Source organism: Coturnix japonica, chromosome 12, assembly GCF_001577835.2.
Source record: "Coturnix japonica isolate 7356 chromosome 12, Coturnix japonica 2.1, whole genome shotgun sequence".
Taxonomy (NCBI): Eukaryota; Metazoa; Chordata; class Aves; order Galliformes; family Phasianidae; genus Coturnix; species Coturnix japonica.
Genome location: NC_029527.1, coordinates 15,057,461 through 15,065,713, shown reverse-complemented (window position 1 = coordinate 15,065,713; position 8,253 = coordinate 15,057,461).

Genomic DNA, 8,253 nt, shown 5'->3' with positions numbered 1-8,253 from the left:
TTCAGAGCCTCTGCCTATTCCTTATCCTCAGTGGCCACGTTCCCATCCTCATCCAGTAAAGAATGGAGATTCTCCTTAGTCCTTCTCTTACTGTTAATATATTTGTAAAAGAGTTTCTTGTTCATTTTTACCTCAGTGGCCAGTTTGAGTTCAAGCTTTTGCCTTTCTGATTTTTTCACTGTGTTTAGAAAAGTTATATTTTTTGTTTTTAAACTGAAGTTTTCAAGTTTATCTCAGGAGATATATTCCACAGAGCATTGGATATACGCACCTTCACAGACAATGGTGATTCATTAACTGGATGAAGTGTGGGGACTTTTGTTTGTTTTGTTGACACTTCCTTTTAAATGGAAAAACCAGTGCCAAGTTTTTATCTATTCACGTTGTGTCACCTCTTGTAAAAGTCAATATGTCACTGTTTTGTGCATGTCAGCCGAGAATGATGGGAGTGCTGACTTTAAAGACAGGTCAGAAAGGCATTGGGAAAAAAAAAAGCAACAACCTTTGCTAGAGAGGAGTGATACTAAATGTCAGAGAACAAAGATTCGGATGCAAGTTAGAGAGCTGATATGCAAAATGTGTTCAGAGATGGTTAAAATGTAAGTTTGTAATATTATACCCAGATCACAGAGTGACCTGGGTTGGAAGGGACCTCGAGGATCATGAAGCTCCAAGCCCCCCTGCTGCAGGCAGGGCCACCAACCTCCACATTTAATAGCAGACCAGGCTTGGATGCCTCCAGGGATGGACGGGGCATCCAGAGCCTCTCTGGGCAGCTGATCCAACACCTCACCACTCTTATAGTAAAGAACTTCCCCATGACATACAACCTAAATCTCCCCTCCTTCAACTTAAAACCACTTCCCCTTGTCCTGCCATTGTCTACCCTTGTAGATTATTACTTTCTCGTCCTTATCCAAAGTATTTTTTAAGGCACAGGGATCTCTTCCTGCAGCATTGCAGCTCTGCACCATGTAGTGCAGTGCTCAGCAGTTCACCACCACTTGGAACTGTGACTACAATAAGCCATTTCAGGATATTCTCTCCCTTCACATTAGTCCATTATCTCCAAATGGATTCAAACTAAAAGTCTGGCTTAAGGATGGTTTTGTCTACCCAGATCCTCATTAGAGCTGCCTATGGGGAAAGCAGAGGCACTGACTGGAAGCTCTTCAGACCTGGGAATTCTGTGCTGGCTTCAGTCCCATTTCCATTTCTTTTCCCTTGCTGTTTTTGAAAACATATGCAGCACTATAAGAGTGCAGAGTGCCACAGAAATCTTTACTGTGTCTTGCCTTGAAAACGCAAGTCACAGAGTTGAGCAGAGACACATTCATACAAATAATTGCCATCACAAAGAACCATCCTTCCTGCAGTGAATGGTATGGAATTAGTATGCATGATGATGATCTTTGCCTGCCACTCACTAGAGGTCACTGTTTTGGATTGATGATTCATACTATCTGCTAGTGTACAGTTTGACACCTGATTTTTGGATGTTCCTCCCTGTGACCTCTATTGTTGTGCCCATAACGTTGTCTCAGTTCTGGAAACGAAAGGCAATCGCAGACTAAAAATACTGTGAGCAAAGAAAAAAAAAAAAAAAAAAAAAGCATGCTTGAACAATCTGGTTTTACCTCTTTTACGTTATTCCATCAGCCACACATTCAAAAAGATAATGCCAGCTATTCTAGAGGCAGTAGTATGTTCATACAAGAAATTATAAATTCTTTAACTGAATTCAGGTGAAAGTACAAGTGAACTAGAATCACAGAACTGCTCAGGTTGGAAAAGACTTTAAAGATCATCAAGTCGAACTAGCTACACTCCATTCCAGTAAGGTGTTTCAGAACCCTTCAGCTCCAGGTCATTTGAGTTTTTAAATATCTGTATGCATGTATTAATACAAAATATGTACAGCCAACCTGTAAATGACAGCAAAGCACTGCTTCCTGGGCACTGAGTACCCAGTGTGAAATACGTTGACTGCTTTCCCCTATGCTTGATGTAGACTGTTCCATCACAGATCTGTCATCATGGGTGTTGTGAACTTGCAGCCCTACTTGGAGAGGCTCACAGGGTGAGAACAAGATGTGCTGGAGCCTCTTATCTCAAATATCGCCCTGAACTGAATGACACACATGGAGGACATGATGCTGAGCTCCCCACTGCACACACGGGCTCAGATCTTCCTCCCATGCCCAGAAGCAGCTTTCTGATCAGGTATGTCTAGATTACTTACACGGAGTTTCTGACAGATTTCTGTTCCTAACCACGTTTCTGGGGCACCTGTTTCTCTTTGAGCAATTAGGGCTTTTCTCAGACTCACACGCAGGGATGCTCATAGGGAAAACATCAGTTTTTCATAAAAGGTTTATTGGATATTAATGTATGATTTTATGATATTGTTTATAGGATAATGAAACAAAATGAAAGCAATCTTCTGTCCATTCTATTTCTTTCCTGATTCTATTGTGGAAAGCATAAAAAAACCCACAAACTCAGCAGAACCCTTTTAAAAGTATAACGTTTTACTTTCAGCTTCTCCTGATGTTCCAAGCTTTTTCTGAGGAACATTGCAGGTCTTATATGCAAGATGCTATGAACTTTGATCAGCACAATGGTTTGAGTCATTGTGACTGACAGGCACAATTATTTAGACTACTACACTGTGTAGCCCCACATCCCCCTTAATGGTTCAGGGAAGAATATATGTATCATATTAGCATAAATTTAATTTACTGACTCATATAAAATGCAAATCAATAAGACTGAACTTTAAGAAGCATTCATTTAGTTTTTCATGCAGGGCTTTGCAGGGCGAGGATTCCTACCAGGGGTGAGGAATAAACAAATGAACATAAATCTGAGTAATCTGAAGTTCATCAGTGGTGAAAATCACAGCTAATGGTAGTGACTATGTTGAAAAACAGCACTTTGTAGCTGAGAATTTGCTCTATCAAATACTGCTATTGCGCTCTGTTGCCATTTGAAAGGAAATAGGAGGCATTACTTTCAGAGCAACCTACTTGTACATATATATGAAGTCAGAGTCCTTTATTTATCATAAGATTTGACTAACAAACGACTCTTGCCTTTGATTGCATGGGAAAAAACATTCTATGGATGCCTCTATTGAGTTCTAAGGGTTGTTTAAAGTCATCTGCTCTTTTAAAGATGGAAGTTCAAGGGAAATAATTTCAAAGCACCTCAGACGAGAGAAACTGAAGTTGGCATCTCCTCTCATTTGTATATTCCTTAGCTCTCATTTGAAAGAAGAAAAAAAAGTCTTGTTTTGTATGGAGGGGAGAACTGAGATAAAAATTGCCAAAAATATGAATCGGCTCCAAAGGAATGGAAGCAGAATCACCTGCTGGGAACCGGCCATTCCTTCATTTTAGAACTGGATACAGAAAATACAAAGAGACTTGTAAACACAGGTTAAAGACAGGATACAGTGGTTCAACCTCTCCAGTTCTGCCATCTTCTCTCTTAAAGATGCTGTTCAAGGTTAAGCATTTAAATAAAATCTCTTTAGAAAAATTCAGTAAGACTGAATTCCTTAAGAAAACATGGTGAAAAACTGTCCTTTTGTTCTTTTCCTTTTTACGTCATCTTTAATTATAAACCAGCAGCTATGCTCAAAGAACCATTCTGTCACTATGAACATTTTTTGAAGGCGATGGAAGGGCCATACCCAATCTAGGAGATTTTACAGAATGGGAGGATAGTTTCTATGCTTAACTTGATTTATTTAAGTTTAAATAACGTTTCAGGAAAGGAAGATGTATAAACAGCCTTCTGCAATCTCCTTCAACAGGAATTGCTTGGGTTTTTTTTAACAGAAGCTTTGCGAGACTGCTGCTTTTCTTTAGAATTCCAATGAAAGACATACTGCAAAATGGCCACATCCTAATTGAAAGACACAGCATCTCATACATGCTCTTTCTAAATTTCACGAGGTTAGTGTGAGCCAACTTCTTCAGCCCGTCTGGATCCCTCTGGATGGCATCCCTTCCTTCTATCAAGTCAAAAGCACACCTCAGGTTGGTGTCACTTGCTGAGTGCACTCAGTCATGTCGTCTATGATGTTTATTTTATTATCCACTGGGAAAATAAAAGTCTTGAATACAGCAAGAGTCTATAAGCCATTTATCTGGTCATTTCTGCTACGAAAGTTGTCTTAAGTTGTCATACTACACAAAGATAAGAAAAAATGCTAATTGATTAAAAGAAATAGATTGATGGCCCTTCATTTCCCCATTGGGTTGCTTTCATTTCTCTGGTCTGAGGCATCTCCTGAGCTGTTCACAGGAATATGACAATAATTTCAAACAGGATAAAGTGATCATATTAGATAATTTAGAATACAGTTGCATCATGGGAAAGCAGATTATGAGACAGAATGGTGTGTCAGCTTTATTCAGGAGAAAAGAGAATTGTATAGATTATTTTTCCTTCAGATCTAATATCTGCTGTTCACAGTAAGTGACTGTATTTTCTGCTTGGTCATAGTTAATTTTCTTTCTGTTTTTGACATATTTTCCTGATTTTAATAAAAATATTCTGTTATTTTACTATTTTTAAACTCAGATTCTGTTTTAAAATAGCCTCCCGATTTATTTGCATCTTCATTTAGCTCCATTTTTTTCCAGTGTATTTAGAGCTCAATGACTTAAGAATCCTCTCCAGAATGCTTAAACGAAAGCATTTGACAGCTCATTTTAGTTCTCTCTCAGCTAATCCTTTCCAGCTTGCACACCAGATCCGTGCTGCTCCGTGCCTCCTCTCTAACAGCTTGCCTCAAGCCTGGCCTTGAAAGGCAACTGCACAATAAAGCATCTTAGACAAACATGCATTAATTCGTTATTATTATCGTGAAAGCAAATTAAGAGTGATAAGTTTCTGAAAATCGCCCTTAATTAGCTGAGCAAATCATACCAGCAGGCCAATGCCCAATGAGCGAGTTCTTTGCTTGCTGCCTTTCTGACTCTCACACTTACCGTTCTGCCCTCTTGCATTTGATGTTTGATCAATAGTATCAGAAATCTGATCTGGCTACCATTGAAATGACTTGCAAAACTTTCTTTGTTTTGATTGGAAACATGACAGGGCTCAAATTTTTGTCTTTTAATTAACAAGAGGTTTTAAAAATAAGTCTTAAGATATGTGGTTTGATTTGATCGCTGCAGCGACCTTTCCTGGTGTTCTCAAAGCTATGTTCTGGAGTCCAGTGATGCAGGGAGAGCCCTTTCCATGGGGGCAAAGGGAGCATAGCAGCAGCAGAATAAAACAGACTGCTCTGAAGATGTCCAGAGCAGAACAAAGAATACAACTAATTAGATTACTTTATGGCAACGTTTAATCTTTTCAAATGAATTGAAAACAGTTTTTCAACCCCCTTCCCTGGTGATTTCTCAGAGCCATAAAGCGTATTCTTTGTAGATGTAGTTCCCAACACTGAACAAAACCCTTGTGGAAATGTCTCACCATCTGATTTTCTTAATCCACTTTTGTAGATTAATGTCTAAACTGAACTGTGGTATTCATCCAGCAGGAGCACCTAGCATTCTCTCTGCTGTTTTCAATACACCTTCATATAATCACTGGTCCCAAAGAAAGGATTAGTCTGTCGTTTCTTACTATTAATTCATCTTCTTCAAATCCCTTTTCAATAAATCTCTGAAATTAAGACAAATGCTATAAATATGGGATTTAATTCAACGATATAGTTTTAGTGTTCATTTCCTTTTCAGGGTGGATTTGGTCTCAGTGCTCTCAGAAGGCTATGGAGGTTATTCAGTTTCTCTTGCAATCTTTTCATTTCATCTATATGAAATATTAAACTTCCAGCATTTAATAATGATGCGTAAGACTGAGTTAACAGCAACTTAAAAAATGTTTTTCTTTTATTTCAGCACCAAGGGCAGGATTGTTCTCAAATCCAGCTGTTTCCTTTCAGGTGCTTTTGTTGCTGTCACTTTATAAAGAAATATTCTTTTCTTGACTGTTCTTCTTAACATCATCCTTGATGACTAAAGAATCTGAGCTTTGCCTGATCAGTTTACCTGTAAAGCATTGCTTTTTTGAGCTCTGGATTTAGGAGTGCCCTCAGATCTTTTGGCTTCCCAGTTCTGCAGAGGATGGAAGCCTCATCCTGCCTGTGAGCCCTGCACAGCCTTCCCCTATGAGGCTATTAGAGATCTGCATTTCTGAAAAACACAATTCTAAGTGCAGCATGGAAGAGCACAGTCGGTTCTGTTGCAGATCTGAAAATATAATTAAGTTCCTTAAAATCCCAGTTCATCCCCCCTCTTAAGACAGTCCACTGACCTAACGTGAAAGGGATTGGTGGTTGTGCCTAACCACTATGTTTCATCTCTTGTCTTTTCTCATCTCTTTCCTCTCTTCGCTTTCTCCTGCTTTTGGTGGTTCTAGATCTTCACAGAAAGCCTGAAAACAAATCATTATGCCAAAGTAAGGCTGAAACTCTTCTGATTCTTCTTTTTATCACTGCAGAACTTGGTCAGGGTCAAACATACAAAGCTGCTGAAGGTTGTTCTTTTAGAAGAAGGAGCCTTCGTCATTGCAGCTCTGTGGCAGAAATACCTCGTAGACTTTACATACAGTTTTAGTTTCTTGTTTTTTCTGCTTCACTTTCATTTCAAAATAGGAATGTAAAAATAGCAAGTGTCTTCATTTTGTTTATAGTTTATGTTAATTTCATCACTATGTAGGGCAAATTCCTCTTGGTTGCATGGCTTCAATCCATGCCTAATTCAACATTTTCTTGCTTGATCTCTTTTTTTGGTCAGTAATAAATTTAGCTTTGGCAACAATCTACCTGATCCTTCTTGTGTTCTCTTCAGTGGTCATCATTATGTGGCTTTACTGCAGTTATCGCAGAAGCATGCCATGGCCAATGCACACATCATAACAGCAACATACAGTAGTGGGAGCACCCTGAGACATTCCCTGTTCTGGTGCAGCCCTTGTCTTCCCTTCAAACGAGCACAGGAAGAAAAGAAATCTGAAAGTTTCCTTTTTTTCCTTTTCTTTTGGTAAACTTTGTTTCTCCCTGCCTGGCAGGAGGGAGAAGCAGCTAATGTCTCCCTGCTGAAAGCATTAACTGATTGCATTGTTGCTTGAGCACAGCAGCTGTCCTTTTGCATTTAGACTCCCAGTGACAACAAAATTAAGGCAGCCTCCCCTTCTGTCAGGCAATAAAATGATTTTCTCAACTTCTTTATTTCTTCTGAGAACTTCTTAACGCCTGCCGCTCTACGACTGCAGTAAGATGCTACAACCATAACGAAGGGGACCTTTTAATCAGTGTTTTCTGGAAAGTCAAATGGAAAACACAAAACAACGCAGATTCTAACGTGCCTTGAGGACTGACTTCCCCCACATTTTCTATTTGCCTTAAATTTGCAGATGTGTGGGGATGTTTAATCTCATTTACGCCACCAATGCTATGCTGATTAATTGCCCATTGATTTCTTATGTCTGATAAAAAGGTTTGTGCTATGACATCTATAGAAAAGAACAAATCCCCAGCAAGGAGGAAGAAGAGTGCTGCTGCATGAGTCTGGATGGACCCTAAGATTTTGTTATGCTCTTTGCACTAGATCAGAATGAGGCCATCCCAAATGATGCCTTCCAGGTAGTTTCACCTACACCTAGGTCTCAGGATGATGTGGATGCATAGCTGAATAAGAAAATAATTTTAAACTCAATCCTTTTCTCTTCCAGTGACCTATTTCAGGCACTTTTTAAGTAGACATCTTGCCTGCAATGAAAGTGCAACAGGAATGGAAGCTGCTGCTTAAAACTGATATACATTTCTATTTTGAATGGATCTCTATATCCTCACTCTCTGATTTTACACATAGTTAAATATGCATTACTTTTAATGAGAGAAAAAACACTTTTCAATTTAATAGCTCTTTTTTTCCTGGTTCTGACTGGATCTGTTTATGTGTAGTTGCTAGGTCCAGTGTGATGCACCGAAAGCATGGGCTCTGCTATAACTTATGAAGGTTTGGGAGCCACAGTGCTAGGCTAAATCATCCACCGTTTGCCACAGCAGGATCCTTCACCTATTTTCTGAAACATTTAGTTTCATTTTTTTCCTCTGGATCTGACCCTCACAGCTCAGTGTGGGTAATTAGCCCCCTGCTTCTTCTGTAGATACTAAAAACTGGGGGAAAATAAACGTATCCATTTAAAACCATTATTGCAAAGGCACAGCCA